We start from the raw sequence: 20677 nt of genomic DNA, 5'->3' as shown, positions 1-20677 counted from the left end.
GAATATAATGGTGTCAGCTAGGAAAAGCTAGATGCAGACAAAACAGTTGGGAAGTTCTCGTGGTGAAGACAGGCTTTACTCAAGGAAGGAAGGAAGATTGGACACTGAGTCCAGAGACAAGAACTTCAGAGAGTGTATGCAGACAAGCAGCCACTATCAGGCAGATCCAATAGATAGAAAGGGGAACATTGTAAGAGTCAGATGGAGCATGAACATGTTTCAGGAATAGAACCATATGCAGAAATACAATAAGATGGTGTTTGAAGTTCAGTTCTATGGCTGATCAGTCTCTCAGAGGAACTTATTAGAGGAAGGTACATCTCTGGTCCTAGAGGAACTATGTATCAAGATAGACAGAGGTTGAGACTGTAAGGCAGGGGTCTAGTTACCAACCAAAAAAAAAAGAGAAAGAAGTTGCTGATTGCATCACAAAATCAAAATGGACATCTTGTGTACTAGAAAAAGGTACAAGATCAGGGACAAACTAAAACCACTGTTACCATAATGCTGAGCTAATTCAAATAATTACATATGAAAGCCAAGCTTCTGGTGGGATTAAAGTTATGTTCATTATAGATAGATAAATAGCTGTAGGTCTATCTATAGACTTTTGAGGGAAAAGAACTAGGCAGATCCTGATAGTCACATTTTATAGGGAGAGCCAAACTGACTTATTGAGTCCTAATAAAATTAAAGAAACATTAAATGTTAATGTAAACTCCTAAAAGAGTTTTCTAGCAGGCCTGTAAACAAGATGCTCTCTCTGATAGCAAAAGACAGAGAATGTGCAGAAATAATGACAGTATTTCTGCTTCAATTATAACTTTGTCTTTCAAATTTTATCATTCTCAAAATTACCCAGAGAGCTTGGTTAAAACACAGTTTCTGGATCCCAACTTCAGTGTTTCTGATTCAGTATGTTTGTGGTGAGGTCTGATAATTTGCATTTCTAACAAATTTCCAGGTGTTACTGTTGATCTTAGACAGGGATCACAATTAAAGAACCCCTGAATTCAGGAAAAACTTCTAAGTTCCTAAGTATTACTAATGAAAATTGATCCAAAGTGTCATTAACACTAAACAGGGAGCAGAAAACACTGACAGAAAACAAACAAACAAACAAGCAAAAGCACTTGTCCAAAGATGATTTTTTTTTCATGGAATTTGAGATGTTGAGAATTTGAAATGATACTGTATTCATGAATTCCTGGATTCTGAATCTTACCTATCCATAACTAGGACACCAGCTACAGCTCTCAGTCTTAGTGGTCTATATTCTTGTTTGAAAATATAGTATCTTCCAATATATCCATAGATGGGCTTCTACTCCAGCAAATTTTGTTTCTGTCCACACATTAACATGACATTATTAAATTGCCTTTCCATGAAATTAGGTGTCCTCCCAAATATCTCTGATTTTCTAATTATGCATCTGAATTTACCTAAATTTTTAAAATTGTATCTTTAATATGAGGAAAATTATTGGCAAATAAAATGGTCCTGAACAGAAGTATTCAAAAAGGAAGTGAGGCACAATCACATTTCCACAAGGATTAAGATAAGTTCAGGGCCCATAGTTACCATCAATGTCAGAATTGAAAAGCAGATGTCCAGCATGAAACTACATAGACTCATGACATTAATGGGAGTCCTATGGCTTCATTCCCAAGCACCATTTTGAACATTCATCCCAAGACATGAATTAATACAATGTAGTTCCTGTACTGCTTGGTCTTATTGCTTAATTAATGTGATCAAAATGACAGTGGTGGACTTTAAATTTTCTATGTCACTTCATGTCCTAAAAAGTTTCAGTGGAGTAATGAGTTTCATAAGAAGATGAGTCATTTGTATGTGAGAGTTTAAGTGACAGGCTTAGAGGCATTGTACACCATTAAAAAGAAGTTATTCAGGGCTTCCCTGCTGGTGCAGTGGTTGAGAGTCCGCCTGCCGATGCAGGGGACATGGGTTGGTGCCCCGGTCTGGGAGGATCCCACATGCCGTGGAGTGGCTGGGCCCGTGAGCCATGGCCACTGAGCCTGCATATCCAGAGCCTGTGCTCCACAATGGGAGAGGCCACAACAGTGAGAGGTCCACGTACCGAAAAAAAAAATAATAAAATAAAATAAAAAAAAAGTTATGCAAAGATATTGGCTGAGAAAGGCATATGGTATTCTAATATTTATGGATAAGCATCTTGGAGCTAAATTCTGAGAATTAATTTATCATTCATCTGTACAATGTTTCCATAGTAACCCAAAGAAAGAAACAATGTGTTAATATACCAATGACTATCAATTTTTTTTCTTTCAACAGGTGGTTATATACTCTCCCTATAGACAAGATATTGCCCTACAACATTCTGTGTGTGGTGGAGTCGGGGTGGGGGTGGAGTAAGTTAAATAAATGTACCATAACTTCCCACAATTTTGCACAGAAATATTTTCCTCCCAGTTCTTAGATTTACTGTCATATTCCTGTCTTTGTCTTATGTATCATCTGTAACATTTGACACTGTTGACTGTCTCTTCTCCTTCTTAAATTTTTCTTCTCCCTGGTCTATAATGTCAAATGCTTGTCCTTCATATATGACCCTAACACTACTCTTATCCTTTGACTATCCCTCATTGATATAACCATTCAAAACAAGAAGCCTCCTGGGTTATGATCTTGACCTTCTTTTCTGTCCCTTCTTTAATGTTTCTTTGGTTATCTCATGTATTTATACAACTTGAACTATTACCTACAGAAAAGCAAGACCCCCAAAATATATGAGAGAGTCAGAAAGTAAAATGTGTAGCTAAAACAGACAGGACATGCAATATTTCATTCAAGCCCCATACTATATTGAGAAAAACAACATCTGCACTAGTGTTTATCAAGGTAATAACACAGATTTTTGAAAATAAAACTATTACAAATAAACTAAAATAATCCCTTCCTTTCATGCTACCCTGTTGCATGCTCAGTCACATTACACTTACGAGCTAGAGGAACATGAAGATATTTGTCTGACTTCTTATATACTCTGGGGTCTAAAAGGCTGTGTACATCCTCTGTTTCCAAATTTAACGTGTTTCAAAGAAGGAGTGATACTCTTTCCCCCAGTACATAAATTTATATCATAGTGAAAGCAATGGACTGCAGTGGGCTATCAAGAGATGACAGTCACAGGATCTCAAGATTTTGAGGTTTAATAGGTTTAAGAGTCACCAGGAACTTGCAAATGTAAACTGGTGCAGCCTCTTTGGAGAATAGTATGAAAGTTCTACGAAAAACTTAAAATAGAGCTACCATATGATCTAGCAATTCCATTCCTGGGAAAACATATGAAGAAAATGAAAACATTAATTGAAAAAAGTACATGCACCCCAATGTTCATAGCAGCATTGTTTAAAGCATCCAAGATATGTAAGCAACCTAAGTGTCCATCAATAGATGAATGGGTAAAGAAGATGTGATTTGGAATATTACTCAGCCATAAAAAATAATAAAATTCTGCATTTGCAACAACATGCATAGACCTAGAGGGTATAATGTTTAGTGAAATGTCAGACAAAGACAAATATTGTTTGTTATCACTATATGTAGAATCTAAAAAAATATAAATAAAACAAATAAATGAATATAACAAAACAGAAACAGATTCCCAGGTATAGAGAACAAACTAGGGGCTGCCAGTGGGGAGAGGAAAAGGGGGAGGGGCAAAATAGGGGTAGAAGTTTAAGTGGTACAAACTACTATGTACAAAATAAATAAGCTACAAGATATATTGTACAGCACAGGGAAATATAGCCATTATTTTACAATAACTTTAAATAAAGTATATCTATAAAAATACTGAATCACTATGTTGTATACCTGAAACTAATACAATATTATAAATCAAGTATACTTCAATTTAAAAAAATAAAAGAGTGACCAGGAGCTTATAAATAACATTTCATATTATCTTCCAAATATTTAGAAAATAAAATCTTAAAATACACAAGAAGAAACAAATGTAATTTCTATTTCCCTGTGGTTGTGATTTTGATACCATGAGTTTTTGAAAACATGGATTCAAAACAATCTTTCAACAAGCCAGATACAAAACATAAAATTATGCATCATCCTTGAGACTTGGGTACCAAATATTATTATCTCCAATATGTATCAAATATTAAGAATGGAGTGCATAAAAATCTAAAAAAACAATATGTATACCAGGTAGTGAAGAAGGGCATGGGTCTTGTAGCATCTTCAGAAAATAAAAAACAAAACTAAAATAAATCAGAATATCACTTATAAAAGGTGGTTCAATTACAAAGCCACTTACATAAATAATAGCAGGCCAAGTAGAATATAAATATACAACATAAAGGAAAATAGAGTCAAGGATATTTTATTGTTCTGGAAAGTTCCTTCCCTAAACTTTTATATATTCCTCATAGAACAGAAATCAGCCCTAAAAGAGAGAACTGATTCTTAGACAATAGGTGGGACTAGAGAAAAAGAATCAGAGCACCATGAAATGCTAGAATAGAAGACCTCTGAGATTGTCAGGTTCAATAATCTTCATTTGATACATGAAGAACACAAGGGCCAGATGATGAAAACACATACATTGAAAAGCATAAAATATTAAAGTCACACCTGAAACTAGCAATGATAAAATCCAAAGAGCTAATATTAAATGTGCATATATGTATAAAAGGAGATTTATACTATTTACCCTTTTCAAGGCCTTGGTTGTACAGAGGGCGTTAAATTAAAGAACTTAGATATACAAGAACAGGAACAATATTATCAGGTCATAGAGCACATTTGCATACTCATTTCTGCCTCATGATTCACTTACCTTTCATTCCTCACCGAATATAGTATATTTTTCTAAAGATTCCTTCTCTTTTCTGAGCAAAGATACCACTGATATCTTGGCCCCAAATGAAAACAAATGGTCATTTGATGAGGCATTCACCTTGAAGAAATTTTGCTCTGGACTACAGTGAATTAAGATCACCACTTATACCACTGACAATCAATAACTGGTTGCTTAAATCCTTGGCCAACGTATTTCTTTTCTGCAGTAAAAGAGCTAACTCAAAGATAGAGTATATGTTATTTAATAGAGTAATGAACAATTTCAAAAATGCATTCCTATTATTCCTTGCAGCTCTCTAAAGCCATTTAAAATCTCATGCATTTCTTTGTAACTATTCTCAAACCAAACACTAATCTGTAGGCCAGGCTCTAAAGCTGTTTTGTAATCTCACAAGTCACTTGGAAGTGCCCAAAGGGGTCCCATGTGGATTCCTTATGCTGTAAGTGAATTCATATATTAAATACACAATGTGAGAACATTTCAGTTAGCAAAATATAAGTCCAGGAGAATGATAACAGCTGACATGTGTTAATGTCTTGTATTTCCTGTGAGATACAAACTTCTGCATATTATCTCAAGCCCAGGTGTTAATCACTGCTGCAAGGCCTAAGGCTTGATTACATAGGGTTGATGACCTGTTGGAAGATTCCACAGCAACATTATTTCTATAAAGAAATGGAAAAAATCCACATTAGTTGGAACTCATCTGAAGTGAAGAAGTCCACCCTGATTAGCTGACCCAAAAACAAAGCTCTGACTTCAAAAAACTGATGACCCAGAAACCAAAGGCTTAAAGTCTGAGGCCTCAGGAGGAGTCAAGAACCATAAGTAATACAGAAGAGTCGTTTCACCAAAAGCTTTTGGGGGCCTTGGAATATAAATATTACATTCTTGAGATTCCTCTAAGTGAGTGTATGCAAAGTGGTAAGAGGTGGGCTACACTTTACCTTGCAAACAGGTGAAGTTTGGACACCTTAGGCTTCTATGGATTTGGATTCTCACTAGCAGTGTACATTGAAAGAGTCCAGGAGATGGTGGTTTCTAGGAGAGGTGTGCCTAAAACTACATTGCTCAGTGTTGCAGGGGGAGTGCTAAAAATGGAATTATGCAAACTGGAGAGAGAGTAGCAAGACTTAGAGAAGAAACAACTCTGTTTTAGAGAAGTTCTGTAATGCCTGACAGAGAGGTGATTACAGACATAGGTGTGATGCTACCTATAGGTTCTTAGATGTTCTGTAGGAAAATCTGCAGAGGACTTCAACTTGAATTAGGCAGAGGACAGAAACCCATTATATAGGTGTTACTGCTATTAATAGGAGCTCTTTTGTACTCACAGGTTTGTAGGACCAGAGAAACTTCAGTTGACATACTTATAAGCTTTGTCTCCTAGCCAGCCATGAGTATTAATACACCCTGTAGCATCTGTTTGAGTTCTTTTTATCAAAATCCCATATTCTATATCCCTGAAAGTCAAAGCCAATATTCTAAAGTGAAGTCTTATTTGTCTACCTGAGCCCACTATGATCTGACTCTTCTCTGAATTTGCATCTCAATTATCACCTGTACCATTCATTTAGTGAGCATTATTACAAACCCATTTCTGTCATTACTTATATTATCCTGAATGCCTAAAAGTGCAGAGATATTATTTTAGGATTCACAAGGATAGGGTGATCTTCCTCACTAGACTACAAGTGCTGAGATTGTTGGGACTTATCTTTATTTAGCTTAGAGTAGTTTCCACTGTGTTATGGCAATGATAGACACTCAAAAGCTCTCAAATGAATGAAATATTTAATGTTCTACCACTGAGGCTATGATGGTCTTACCGAAGGACATGCTCAGTTGCTGTTACATGGTTTGGTTCATCTATTTATACCATAATGTAACCAATAATGAATAAATAGCTGAATTCTTCTCAGTAAGGTGTAATGATTCCTTGGGATAATTATTTATTAGTCAGAATTGTGTTTTGATAAAAGTACAAAGAGAGGTGAAAAAGTGGACAAAAATCTGCTGATAAATTTAAAAATTTTCACTAAAAACACAGCAGTAAAACAGTTGAAGCTCAAATCTAGAAAATCATGTCTCCTGAAAATAAATATCCTCCAAGTTCATAAACACCAAGGCTAGTGGTCAGGAATGAACAGATGTTTATTGCCTCATGCACCCTCTGCTACTCTGGGATAATCTCTTAAATATCCTAAATCCAGTTTGAATTTAAATTAGATTCATAGTTTCTTTCAAGATTATTCCATTAAAAATATCATATGATTATCCAATTAAATGGAGGAAAAAAATCAGTAGGAGAGCAATCCTCTTTAATATTTTCAATTAAGATGTAGTGTGGCCAATAAAAACAGCTTACATTTTCATTTTATGGGTACCTATGGAGAGCATTATGACACAAATGACTCAGAAAAAGGTAATCGTTTCAAAATATATTGTAGTGGAAGACTGTAAACAGTGCAGTGTGTTAGCTTACAGAGGATGTGATGAAATTATAAAGTTTTTTTCAAAAGGGATTCATGTTTATTTTATAGTCTTTTAGGGTGCTTGTGCCTGCCAATTTTCAGCACATATTTTTAAAATGTCATGGAGTGTTCTCTCCCAGGAAAGGGTGGGAAGGTGAGAATATACCCATTAGGGGATAATATGTTTTTAAGAAGAAGAGAGTTGTGTAGCAACTCCATCCTGTCTGCGCTCTAGATTTGAAATAGAACTTCACCAGGGCATAGAATAAAGCCTTATTTTCTTATAGGACTATAGGGAGAAGACCGAAAGGCTGGGGCTACATGATGTCAAATGCAGCAGGGAATATGAAAATTTTCTAACTAACAGCACTGCATCACACATTTTGAGATCTATAACCACTGAAATTTGGACTGAATTATTTCATTTTCTCTGACTTCTTGTGACTGTGTGACTCCAATTAATATCAATATTAATAGTTCTTAAAAGTCATAGTATGTCATAGCATATTTTCACATGCTCTTCTGTGCATGTGATTTTATTGAATTAAAATTACAGTGACAAAATTCTCATGGACTAGGAATGGTCCTCAATTCCCCCATATTAAAAATGTTTAACCTAGTTTGATTTAGAATTTGTATACTTGACTTTGACTAAGAAAGAGTTTACCAAGAACTTATTGGCTAAAGATCTATCCTTGAACATAGAGATTTCATAAATATTTATCTAGTCATCTGTGAAAAAGCAGACCAAGAGTATTGAGAAAGCTTCTCAGCAAACTAAAGGAGTAATGCAAAAAATAATCAGAGTAACTGGAATTAAAATACATGCAACCAATAATAGAAAATTTGTTTTAAAAAAATCTTAAATTAAAAAAATATGTTTATTATGTGTCAGATCCTGTACTAAATCATTACTATACATCTCTCAATCTTTTTCACATTCCGGTGAGATTGGTGTTGTCATTATACTCAACAAAGACCACATAGCTAGCACGTGGCAGCAAGTTGGAGCATAATCACAGTATCTAGAGCCATGTTGGTATGTAGTTCATCCCATGAGCATATGTACTTGACACTGTTCAAAGCACAGGAAGGACTGGAATAAACAGAGGTGAGCAAGTTGATCAAAATTCCTTCCCTCATGGAGTTTACATTTTATCATATTTTGGATATAATTAACACTTGTTTCCCAAGTTATTTGATAAGGTTTGTCCTGTTTTTAATGAATATGATGGATAATTAAAAGTCTGCTGGAGGACACTGAACATGTTCTCTCCCTGTACCTCGTGCTTATACAGAACGGGCCCACACTTTCTATCTATTTTCATATTTTCTCAGTAATATATAAACTACATCAACATTTAATTCAAATCCCACACTTCAGGGATGAGATAGATTTATTTTTTGCATACAGAAAAATTCAGAAGAACACTACAATTATTTTTGACCACAGGCAAAAATTAATTCTAGAAGTTTGCTGTGTTCGTTACTCCACCCCTGCACATCTAACTCAGTTTTCTTGAACGACTGTGTTACTTCATTTTCAAAAATTGTCATATAGAGAGTATCTTAAGTTTATTCACTTGAAGAGTTGAAACATCACTTCTTTCAGGAAGGTTTTATTGTTCCTAATGGTCAGGTTTTAAGTGGAAATATATGGCACTCTGAAAGTGAAATTTCGGGTATTACACTGGAGTGAAAGACATTTACAAGTCTGGAAGTCTTCAGTGCTATCTTTGACATGATATTGCATAAATAATTAATGACATGATCTGCACACACAACTTTAATAATCATGTGTGTATCTTCCTTTATCTCTTTCCACAAGTTCTGGTATGCTTTTCGCCATCAAGATGAACTTGTTACAATTTTCATATGCTTGTTGTGGTTGTCCCACAGTGTTCTTTTTTTGCAACTAATCATACTATTGTAAGACTGTAATAATAATAGTAACATGTGAATTTTAAATAACTTTCTAAGTTTGCTATGTATATATATGCATGTGTATCATATATATATGGCACTGAGTATATCTTAAGTGGCAAAAAGTTGATTAAGTGGAGTAATATCTAATTGAGGACTTGTTATACTCTGAATGTATAAGATGGCTGTCTATTAATAGTAAGTATTATTAATAGATAGGGATTTATTTGGTTTTTAATATTGGATCTTTTACATACAAATCACAATAACATAACCTTATTCTCAGTTTACCCAGCTGCAAAATTTGAATACAAATATATCTCTTAGGATTCCAGTATTTTTTAAATGATATACTTTATGTAAAACTCTTAGCACAGTTTCTGTCACATAGAAAGTAGTCTAGATTTGGTTAATATCAACATCATCTATGTCATCATTCAGTTGTCTTACATGTTAAAACATTGATAGAACTTTAGTTACTTGACAATAAAACAGATGCTTTATTGTTAGTCATCTTTATGTCACTTAAAGCCTTCATGATTTTTTTATCTCTATAAAATTGCAAAATGACCATAAATGTTGAAAAAATAGACAGTTGTATGATCTACACAATCAGAAGACCCTTCAGCTAAAAAAAAAAACATATCGCTCATACTAAGCTTGACATTTTTTCTTTCAGGTCATTTATTCACATATTCATCATTCTAAGATGTTAGTTAGCTCCCTGATGAGGGAGTTACTGTGTTAAAATCACACTATAAACAGAAGAATATTTTTAGCTCATGTTCTAGTCACTCCCCCAACGCAGGTTATTTTGCAAATTGAGCCAGGATCTTCTGTCTCTGAGGTATGTTTCATACATCTTTCCTCTCTGCCAAAGAAGAGATTGGCAAGATTGTTGAATTAAATCACAATCCAATCTTAGAGTCAGTCAGCATCATGTGGAAGCAGGGCACAAAGATCATCATTCTGGGACTTCCCTGGGGGTGCAGTGGTTAAGAATCTGCCTGCTAATGGAGGGGACACAAGTTTGAGCCCTAGTCTGGGAAGATCCTACATGTCACAGAGCAACAAAGCACGTGAGCCACAACTACTGAGCGTGCATGTCTAGAGCCCATGCTCTGCAACAAGAGAAGCCACCACAATGAGAAGCCAGTGCACCACAATGAAGAGTAGCCTCTGCTTGCCAAAACTAAAGAAACCCTGCAAGCAACAATGAAGACCCAACATAGTCAAAAATAAATGAATTGAAAAAAAATCATCATTCTAGTTTATATATTTTCTAATTAATTTCTGTATTTTTGATCCACAAATCTTACTTTGACCCAATTTTAGAATCTGAATATGGAGACTTTAGAAAAACTTCTTATCAGATTAAGCTCTTACTTCTGACCCCGTTATATCATCAACTTCATCTTACTTTCTTCTAATAGTAAACTTTATTTCACAGGCTTATCATCATTAAGGAAATTACTGTTTTTAGTTTCTGCCTCTTAAAAGAATGTATCATTTTAGTGAGATCTCAAAAGCCAAACATAATGATTATTCAACTATTTTTGACCTGAATTAGGGCTCTGTTTTTAAAATTAATAGAATGACTTGACAATAGAAGGATCAAAATTGAGTGAGAAATAAGCTTTTGAAAGATAAAATTTATTCTATTCTTTAAATTCTAAGCACCTGACACATAGTATGTTCTTAAAATAATCTAAAGAATGGATGACAGAATGACTCAATAAAAGGATCAGGCATCTTGTAACTTGTTAATGCATCTGTTTGTCACTATTCACATGAACTTGAACTTACTACTAAGCGAAAATTTCCTAAGCCTTAGTTTATATATCTGCAAATGGGAAAGATAGTACTTCACAAATAGCCAATTTGTGAAGATCAGATGAAATAATATAATGGAATTGCTTTAAAAATGTAAAAGTAACATACAATATACCTGGATAGTTATTTAAAAAAAATCACACACCACAAAGATGCTCACAGAACAGTTAATTAAGAGCCTTAAGAAAGTGTTCAGTGGGCCCCTACAGGTGTGGGGGGGACAGCCGGGTGCTGTGTTCATTGTGTGTGCACAATGTTTTTGGTTGTTTGACCTTCTTCCTACTCTCTGATCCTTCCTCTAGCCTCGAATCCTCACCACTCTCAGTATCTGTGGCTGTGTACTTTAAGGGAAAGATTTCTACAAGTGAGACTGCTGGATTAAAAGAATGCTTGTGGAAGCTAAAAGAACAAGGAAGATGTATGAATAGTGAAATAAAAGGATAACAAGCAATTCAGTGGAAAAAAAAGCAAGTTGCTGAGCAGTACAAAATAGTGTAAAATTATTTAGTTTAAATATGTATATTCTGTGCGTCACTGAGGATGAGGAGAGCTGAGGGGCTTAGCCAGGCTCCAGGTCATTTGTTCATCCTTTCACTCATTCATTCCTTGAGCTGGCTCAAGATTTGAGATGGGTACTCTCTGGATCCTAGAATCAGCCTGGAGACGGTGATGAGATTGCCAAGTGGAATTGCTGTAATCCTTGACTAGCAAGAAGTAGCTTAACTTGTTGAATCTCTGGCCTTTCTTCTGATCACTGTAGGGATTAAAAGGACAAGCTGTGTGGCTGACAGGGTCTTGTTGCTCTGGCCGGGTGTCAGGCTTGTGCCTCTGAGTTGGGAGAGCCGAGTTCAGGACATTGGTCTACCAGAGAACTCCTGGCTTCACGGAATATAAAATGAAGAAAGCTCTCCCAGAGATCTCCATTGCAACACTAAGACCCAGCTCCACTCAATGACCAGCAAGTTACAGTGCTGAGCATCCTATGCCAAACAACTAGCAAGACAGGAACACAATCCCACCCATTAGCAGAGAGGCTGCATAAAATCATAATAAGGTCACAGACACCCAAAAACACACCACCAGATGCGGTCCTGCCCACCAGAAAGACAAGATCCAGCCTCTAGTAGGTCTGTGTCTTTAGAGAATGGACTAGAGGATATGGGGAGGGGGAAGGGTAAGCTGTGACAAAGAGAGAGTGGCATGGAGATATATACACTACCAAACGTAAAATAGATACCTAGTGGGAAGCAGCCGCATGGCACAGGGAGATCAGCTCCGTGCTTTGTGACCACCTAGATGAGTGGGATAGGGAGGGTGGGAAGGAGGGAGATGAAAGAGGGAAGAGATATGGGAACATATGTATATGTATAACTGATTCACTTTGTTATAAAGCAGAAACTACCACACCATTGTAAAGCAATTATACTCCAATAAATATGTTAAAAAAAAAAAAGACCCAGCCTCATCCACCAGAACACAGGGACGAGTCCCCTCCACCAGGAAGCCTACACAACCCACTGAACCAACCTTAGCCACTGGGGGCAGACACAAAAAACAGTGGGAACTATGAATCTGCAGTCTTCAAAAAGGAGACACCAAACACAGGAAGTTAATCAAAATGAGAAGACAGAGAAACACACAGCAGATGAAGGAGCAAGGAGAAAACTCACCAGACCAAATCAAAGAATAGAAAATAGGCAGTCTACCTGAAAAAGAATTCAGAGTAATGAGAGTAAAGATGATCCAAAATATTGGAAATAGAACTCACAAAATACAAGAAAAGTTTAATAAGGACCTAGGAGAACTAAAGAGCAAACAAACAATGATGAACAACACAATAAATGAAATAAAAAATACTCTAGAAGGAATCAATACCAGAATAACTGAAGCAGAAGAATGGATAACTGACCTGAAAGATAAAATAGTGGAAATAACTACCACAGAGCAGAATAAAGAAAAAAGAATGAAAAGAATTGAGGACAGTCTCATAGACCTCTGGGACAACATTAAATAGACTAACTTTCGTATTATAGGTGGTCCCAGAAGAAGAAGAGAAAAAGAAAGGGACTGAGAAAATATTTGAAGAGATTATAGTTGGAAACTTCCTTAATATGGGAAAGGGAAGAGTCAATCAAGTCCAGGAAGGACAGAGGGTCCCATACAGGATAAATCCAAGGAGAAACATGCCAATATACATATGAATGAAACTATCAAAAGTCAAATACAAAGAAAAAATATTAAAAGCAGCAAGGGCAAAACAACAAATAATATACAAGGGAATCCCCATGAGGTTAACAACTGATCTTTTAGCAGAAACTCTGCAAGCCAGAAGGCAGTGGCAGGACATATTTACAGTGATGAAAAAGAAAAAAAAAAAAAAAGAAAAACTGCAACCAAGATTACTCTACCCAGCAAGGATATCTTTCAGATTCAATGGAGAAAATAAAACCTGTAAAGACAAGCAAAAGCTAACAGAATTCAGCACCACAAAACCAACTTTACAGCAAATGCTAAAGGAACTTCTCTAGGCAGGAGACACAAGAAAAGAAAAAGACGTACAATAACAAATCCAAAACAATTAAGAAAATGGTAATTGGAACATACATATGGATGACTACCTTAAATGTAAATGGATTAAGTGTTCCCACCAAAAGACATAGACTGGCTGAATGGATACAAAAACAAGACCCATACCTATGTGGTCTACAAGAGACCCAACATACAGACTGAAAGTGAGGGGTTGGAAAAAGGTATTCTATGCAAATGGAAATCAAAAGAAAGCTGGAGTAGAAATTCTCGTATCAGATAAAATAGACTTTAAAACAAAAACTATTAGAAGAGACAAAGAAGGACACTATGTAACGATCAAGGCATCAATCCAAGAAGAACAAATAACAATTGTAAATATTTATGCACCCAACATAGGAGCACCTCAATACATAAGGCAAATGGTAACAGCCATAAAATGGAAAATCAACAGTAACACGATTATAATAGGAGATTTTAACACCCCAGTTTCACCAATGGACAGATCATCCAAAACGAAAATAAATAAGGAAACACAATCTTTAAATGATACATTAAACAAGATGGACTTAATTGATATTTATAGAACATTCCATCCAAAAACAACAGAATACACATTTTTCTCGAGTGCTCATGGAACATTCTCCAAGATAGATCATATCTTGGGTCACAAATCAAGCCTTGGTAAATTTAAGAAAATTTAAATCATATCAAGTGTCTCTTCCAACCACAACGCTATCAGACTAGATATCAATTACAGGAAATAATCTGTAAGAAATACAAACACAGGGAGGCTAACCAACACACTGCTTCATAACCGAGAGTTCACTGAAGAAGTCAAAGAAGAAATTTAAAAACTACCTAGAAAAAAATGACAATGGAAACACAATGACCCAATACCTATGTTATGCTGCAAAAGCAGTTCTAAGAGGGAAGTTTATAGCAATAAAATCCTACCTCAAGAAACAAGAAACGTCTCAAATAAAAAACCTAACCTGACACCTAAAACAATTAGAGAAAGAAGAACAGAAAAACTGCAAAGTTAGCAGAAGGAAACAAATCATAAAGACCGGATCAGTAATAAATTTAAAAGAAATTAAGGAAACAATAACAAAAATCAATAAAACCAAAATCTGGTTGTTTGAGAAGATAAACAAAATTGATAAACCATTAGCCAGACTCATCAAGGAAAAAAGGGAGTGGACTCAAAACAACAGAATTAGAAATGAAAAAGAGGAAGTAAAAACTGACACTGCAGAAATACAAAAGATCATGAGAGATTACTACAAGGAACTATATGACAATAAAATGGAAAACTGGGAAGAAATGGACAAATTCTTAGAAAAGCACAACTTTCCGAGACTGAATCAGGAAGAAACAGAAAATATAAACAGACCAAACACAAGCACTGAAATTGAGACTGTGATTAAAAATATTCCAACAGGGCTTCCCTGGTGGCGCAGTGGTTGAGAATCCACCTGCCAATGTGGGGGACATGGGTTCGTGCCCCATTCTGGGAAGATCCCACATGCCATGGAGCGGCTAGGCCTGTGAACCAAGGCCACTGAGCCTGTGCATCCGGAGCCTGTGCTCCACAACGGGAGAGGCCACAACAGTGAGAGGCCCGCGTACCATAAAAAAAAAAAAAAAAATTCCAACAAACAAAAGCCCAGGACCAGATGGCTTCATAGGCAAATTCTATCAAACATTTAGAGAAGGGCTAACACCTGTCTTCTCAAACTCTTCAAAAATATAGCAGAGGGAGAAACAGTGCCAAACTAATTCTACAAGGCCACCATCACCTTGATACCAAAACCAGACAAAGATGTCACCAGGAAAGAAAGCTACAGGTCAATATCACTGATGAACATAAATGCAAAAATTCTCAACAAAATTCTAGCAAACAAAATCCAACAGCACATTAAAAGGATCATACACCATTTTCAAGTGGAGTTAATCCCTGGAATGCAAGGATTCTTTAATATAGGCAAATCAATCAATGTTATAAACCATATTAACAAATTGATGGAGAAAAAATATATGATCATCTCAATAGATGCAGAAAAAGCTTTTGACAAAATTCGACACCGATTTATGATAAAAACCCTCCAGAAAGTAGGCATGGAGTGAACTTACCTCAGAATAATAAAGGCCATATATGAAAAACCCATAGCCAACATCATTCTCGATGGTGAAAACCTGAAAACATTTCCACAAGAATCAGGAACAAGAAAAGTTTGTCCACTCTCACCACTATTATTCAACAGAGTTTTGGAAGTTTTAACCATAGCAATCAAAGAAGAAAAAGAAATAAAAGGAATCGAAATCAGAAAAGAAGAAATAAAGCTGTCACTGTTTTCAGATGACATGATAATAAACATAGAGAATCCTAAACATACTACCATAAAACTACTAGAGCTAATCAATGAATTTGGTGAAGTAGCAGGATACAAAATTAATGCACAGAAATCTCTTGCATTCGTATACACTAATGATGAAAAATCTGAATGAGAAATTAAGGAAACACTTCCATTTACCATTGCAATAAAAATAATAAAATACCTAGGAATAAACCTACATAAGGAGACAAAAGACCTGTATGCAGAAAACTATAAGACACTGTTGAAAAAAATTAAAGATGATACAAACAGGTGGAGAGATATACCATGTTCTTAGATTGGAAGAATCAACAAAAAAAAATAAACAACCCCATTCAAAAATGGGCAGAAGGCCTAAATAGACATTTCTCCAAAGATATACAGATTGCCAACAAACACATGAAAGGATGCTCAACATCACTAATCATCAGAGAAATGCAAATCAAAACTACAGTGAGGTATCACCTCACACAAGTCAGGATGGCCATCATCAAAAAATCTACAAATACCGTATGCTAACACATATATATGGAATTTAAAAAAAAAATGTCATGAAAAACCTAGGGGTGAAACAGGAATAAAGACACAGACTTACTAGAGAATGGACTTGAGGCTATGGGGAGGGGGAAGGGTAAACGGTGACAAAGCGATAAAGAGGCATGGACATATATACACTACCAAAAGTAAGGTAGTTAGCTAGTGGGAAGCAGCCGCATAGCACAGGGAGATCAGCTCGGTGCTTTGTGACCGCCTGGAGGGGTGGGATAGGGAGGGTGGGAGGGAGGGAGACGCAAGCGGGAAGAGATATGGGAATATATGTATATATATAACTGATTCATTTTGTTGTGAAGCTGAAACTAACATACCATTGTAAAGCAATTATACTCCAATAAAGATGTTAAAAAAAATCTACAAACAATAAATACTGGAGAAGGTGTGGAGAAAAGGGAACCCTCTTGCACTGTTGGTGGGAATGTAAATTGATACAGCCACTATGGTGAACAGTTTGGAGCTTCATACTCCAATAAAGATGTTAAAAGAAAAAGAAAAGAAAGTGTCTATTGTGATGCAGACCAAGTGGAGGAGAACAATAGCAGGGCAGGAAGAACAAGAGGTTAGTTACTCCTGGACATTTATTCTTCTCTCCTTTATAGAACCAAATCCTTAATCTATTAATACTATTAAGATAATTTTTTAAAATACTATTTTTTAAAATACTATTAAGATAATTTTAAAATACTATTAAGATAATTTTTTAAAATCCCAGATCAGGAGAAAATATTTGCAAATCACACATCTGGTACAAAAGTTGTATGTAGAATATATAAAATGTATGTATGTAGAATATATAAAATGTATGTATGTAGAATATATAAAATGTATGTATGTAGAATATATAAAATGACTCTTAAAACTCAATAATAGCTAAACAAACAACTCAATTAAAAAAAAATATCTGAACAGAAAAAAAAATACATACATAAAGCAAGTAAGAATAATTTTGCACTTTAAAAAATATTCAACATCATTTATTATTTGAGAAAGCAAATTAAAACATAAAGCAAATCAAAAATTATTGTTAAGATTTTAGAAATAGGCCAAAGATCTTAACAGACACATCACCAAAAAATATATACAAATGTCTAAAAAGTATATGAAAAGATGCTCCACATCATATATCTTCAGGGACATGCAAATTCAAACACCAATGAAATTCCACTACACACCTATTACAATGGCCAAAATCCAGAACACTGACATCACAGACGCTGAGGAAGATGTGGAGCAATAGGGACTCTCATACATTGCTAGTGGGAATGCAAAATGATATCGCCACTTCAGAAGACAGTTGACAGTTTCTTAGAGAACTAAATATACTCTTACCATACAATCCAACAACTGTGCTGCTTGCTATTTACTTAAAGTAGTTGAAGACATGTCCACACAAAAATCTGCAACTGGATAATTATAGCAGCTTTATCATAATTGTCAAAAACTGGAAACATCTAAGATGTCCTTCAGTAAGTGAACAAATAAATATTCTGGTGCATGCAGACAATAGAATATTATTCAGCGTTTAAAAGAAAAGAGCTCTCAAGCTTTGAATAGACATGGAGGAAACCTACATTAATATCACTAAGTGAAAGAAACCAAAATTAAAAGTTTGCATACTATACTGTACCAATTATATGACATTCTGGAATATGCAAATCTATGGAGACAGCAAAAAGATCAGTGGTTGCCAGGGGCCGGGGTGTGAGGGAGGGATAAATTGGTGGAGTCCACAGGATTTTTAGAGCAGTGAAATTGCTCTGTGTGATAATATTATCGTGGATACATGTCATTATACATTTGCCCAAGGTGGGATTGGGAGGGTGGGAGGAAGGGAGATGCAAGAGGGAAGAGATATGGAGATATATGTATATGTATAACTGATTCACTTTGTTATAAAGCAGAAACTACCACACCATTGTAAAGCAATTATACTCCAATAATGATGCTAAAAAGTATTCTTAAAAAATGATTGTCAATATCAAGCTGTGGTGAGGCTGTAGAGTAAGTCTAACTCTCACATCCTATTGACTGGAATACATTTTGTAGCCACATTAGAAATCAGTTTATCAGCTTCTTATAAAGTTAAACTTGCATTTATCATGCAACTCAGAAATCCCACTCTTAGGTATTCATCCAAGTTAATTGAAAAATTACGTACTTTTAAGTTTTCAGAAACTTTATTTATAATCACCCAAAACTGGAAACAACTCAAATGACCTTCAACAGGTAAATGCATAAATGTTTTCTATACATTCATGCAATGGGATACTACTCAGTTATAAAAAATAAAACATACTCGTGAGTCAGACAAGATGCATGAATCTGAAGTGCATTTTGCTATAGAAGTTTGATGAAAAAAGTCACATATTATATACTTTTATTTCAAAAATTATGCTGAGTTTTGTAAAAAAATAAACTATAAGAAGTGTATCAGCGGTTGCCAGCATTTAGAGTAGGAGAATTGATTGCTTACAAAGGACAGCAGAGTATATTTTGTGGGTAAAGGAGTTGATCTCTATAGCACTGTGATGATGTATACACGAGTGTGTGCATTTGTCCAAACCCCTAGAACTGTACTCCACAAATGATAAATGTTATAGTATGAAAATCAAAAGAAAAAAGATGTTCAACAAAGATGTGGGAAGAACACAAGATGAAGATTGTGACAAATAACTCTAATAATATTACAAATTAGTAACATAACTGTACTGAAAGAAGTATTCAAGAATGGAGCTGATTTAATAAACTTTGGGAAAGTTTTTTTCAAAATCTTTTCAAAAATTAAACCAAAATAAAAAGTAAAATAATGAAAATATGTTCCTGCACTATTTATAATTTATAAAGATACAAAGTGTGTGTGTGTGTATATATATATATATATATATATATACACATACATCTTTTGCTATACATTTATATATAAATAATATGTTTTCTTGTTTTGAGTCATAGGTGTTTTAGAAGTGTGTTGCTTACTTTCTAAGCAGTAAATCAATGCCTAGTTATCTTTTTGTTGCAGATTTCTAGAATTGTATTAAGATATAAAATAATGAATATGCTCAATTTTTTGAAAATATATTGTTTTGCTTTACAAAACAATATACATTATATTTCTGTGAATACTCCATGTTCTCTTTAAGTAAAGACACATTCTGTGATTATTTGGTACAATGTCTATGTATATCATTTAGGTCAAGCTTGTTATTTGTATTGTTCAAATCCTCTATATAACTTTACTGATTTTGTTTCTCTTTTCTAATGGCTATTGAAAGAAATATCTTTAAAAAGTCCATTAAAATAATGAGTTTTTTTGTTTAATTTCTGTCTTTTGTACATTTTAATTTACTTTTGTTTCATATACTCTTGTTTTTGAGGACATGGAGAGTTAAGACTGTGATATATTCCTAACGGACCAACTCTTTAATCATTATAAATTGTCTTCTAAACAGTGTTTTGATGACATGTCACAAATATTTTATCTTGTGTTTTCATTTTAAATCAGATCTAAATACTCCCCATTTTTCTTCTTTTTTTTCCTTTTACCCATGAGTTATCTAGAAGTATATTATTTACTTTCCAAATATTTATAAACTTTCTAGAAATATTTTTAAAATATATTTATTTTTATTGGCTCAGTATATGGCCTATCTTGGAAAATGTCTGCATGTAGTTAAAAAGGATATGTGTATTCTGATGTTGTTGTTTGGCATATTAAATGTCAATTAAGACTATTTGGTTAATATTGTTGTCCTTATTTCTATATCTTTACAGATTTTTCTATTTGTTCTATAAATTATTGAGAGAGGGATATGAAAGTATGTAAGTGTAATTGTATTTATTTTCTTTTAACTTTGTCTTTAATTTTGTTTAAATTTTGAAATGCTCTTATTAGATGCATAAGCCTTTATGATTGTTGTGTCCTCCTGATGTAAGACCTCTCTGCTATTATGAAATGACCTGCTTTACCTCTGGTAATATTTTATGTCTGATATGTATAAAGAAGCACTCTGGTTTTATTTTGAATAATGTTAGCTTGTCATGTTTTCCTCATCCTTTACTTTTATTTTATTTTAATGTGGTAATGTCATATTTAAAACGTACATTCTAGTAGGCAACATATAGTT

Source organism: Leucopleurus acutus (genome assembly GCF_964270905.1).
Source record: "Leucopleurus acutus genome assembly, chromosome: 13".
NCBI classification, from domain to species: domain Eukaryota; kingdom Metazoa; phylum Chordata; class Mammalia; order Artiodactyla; family Delphinidae; genus Leucopleurus; species Leucopleurus acutus.
The sequence above is the reverse complement of the archived record's forward strand: the minus strand, read 5'-3'. Positions refer to the sequence as shown.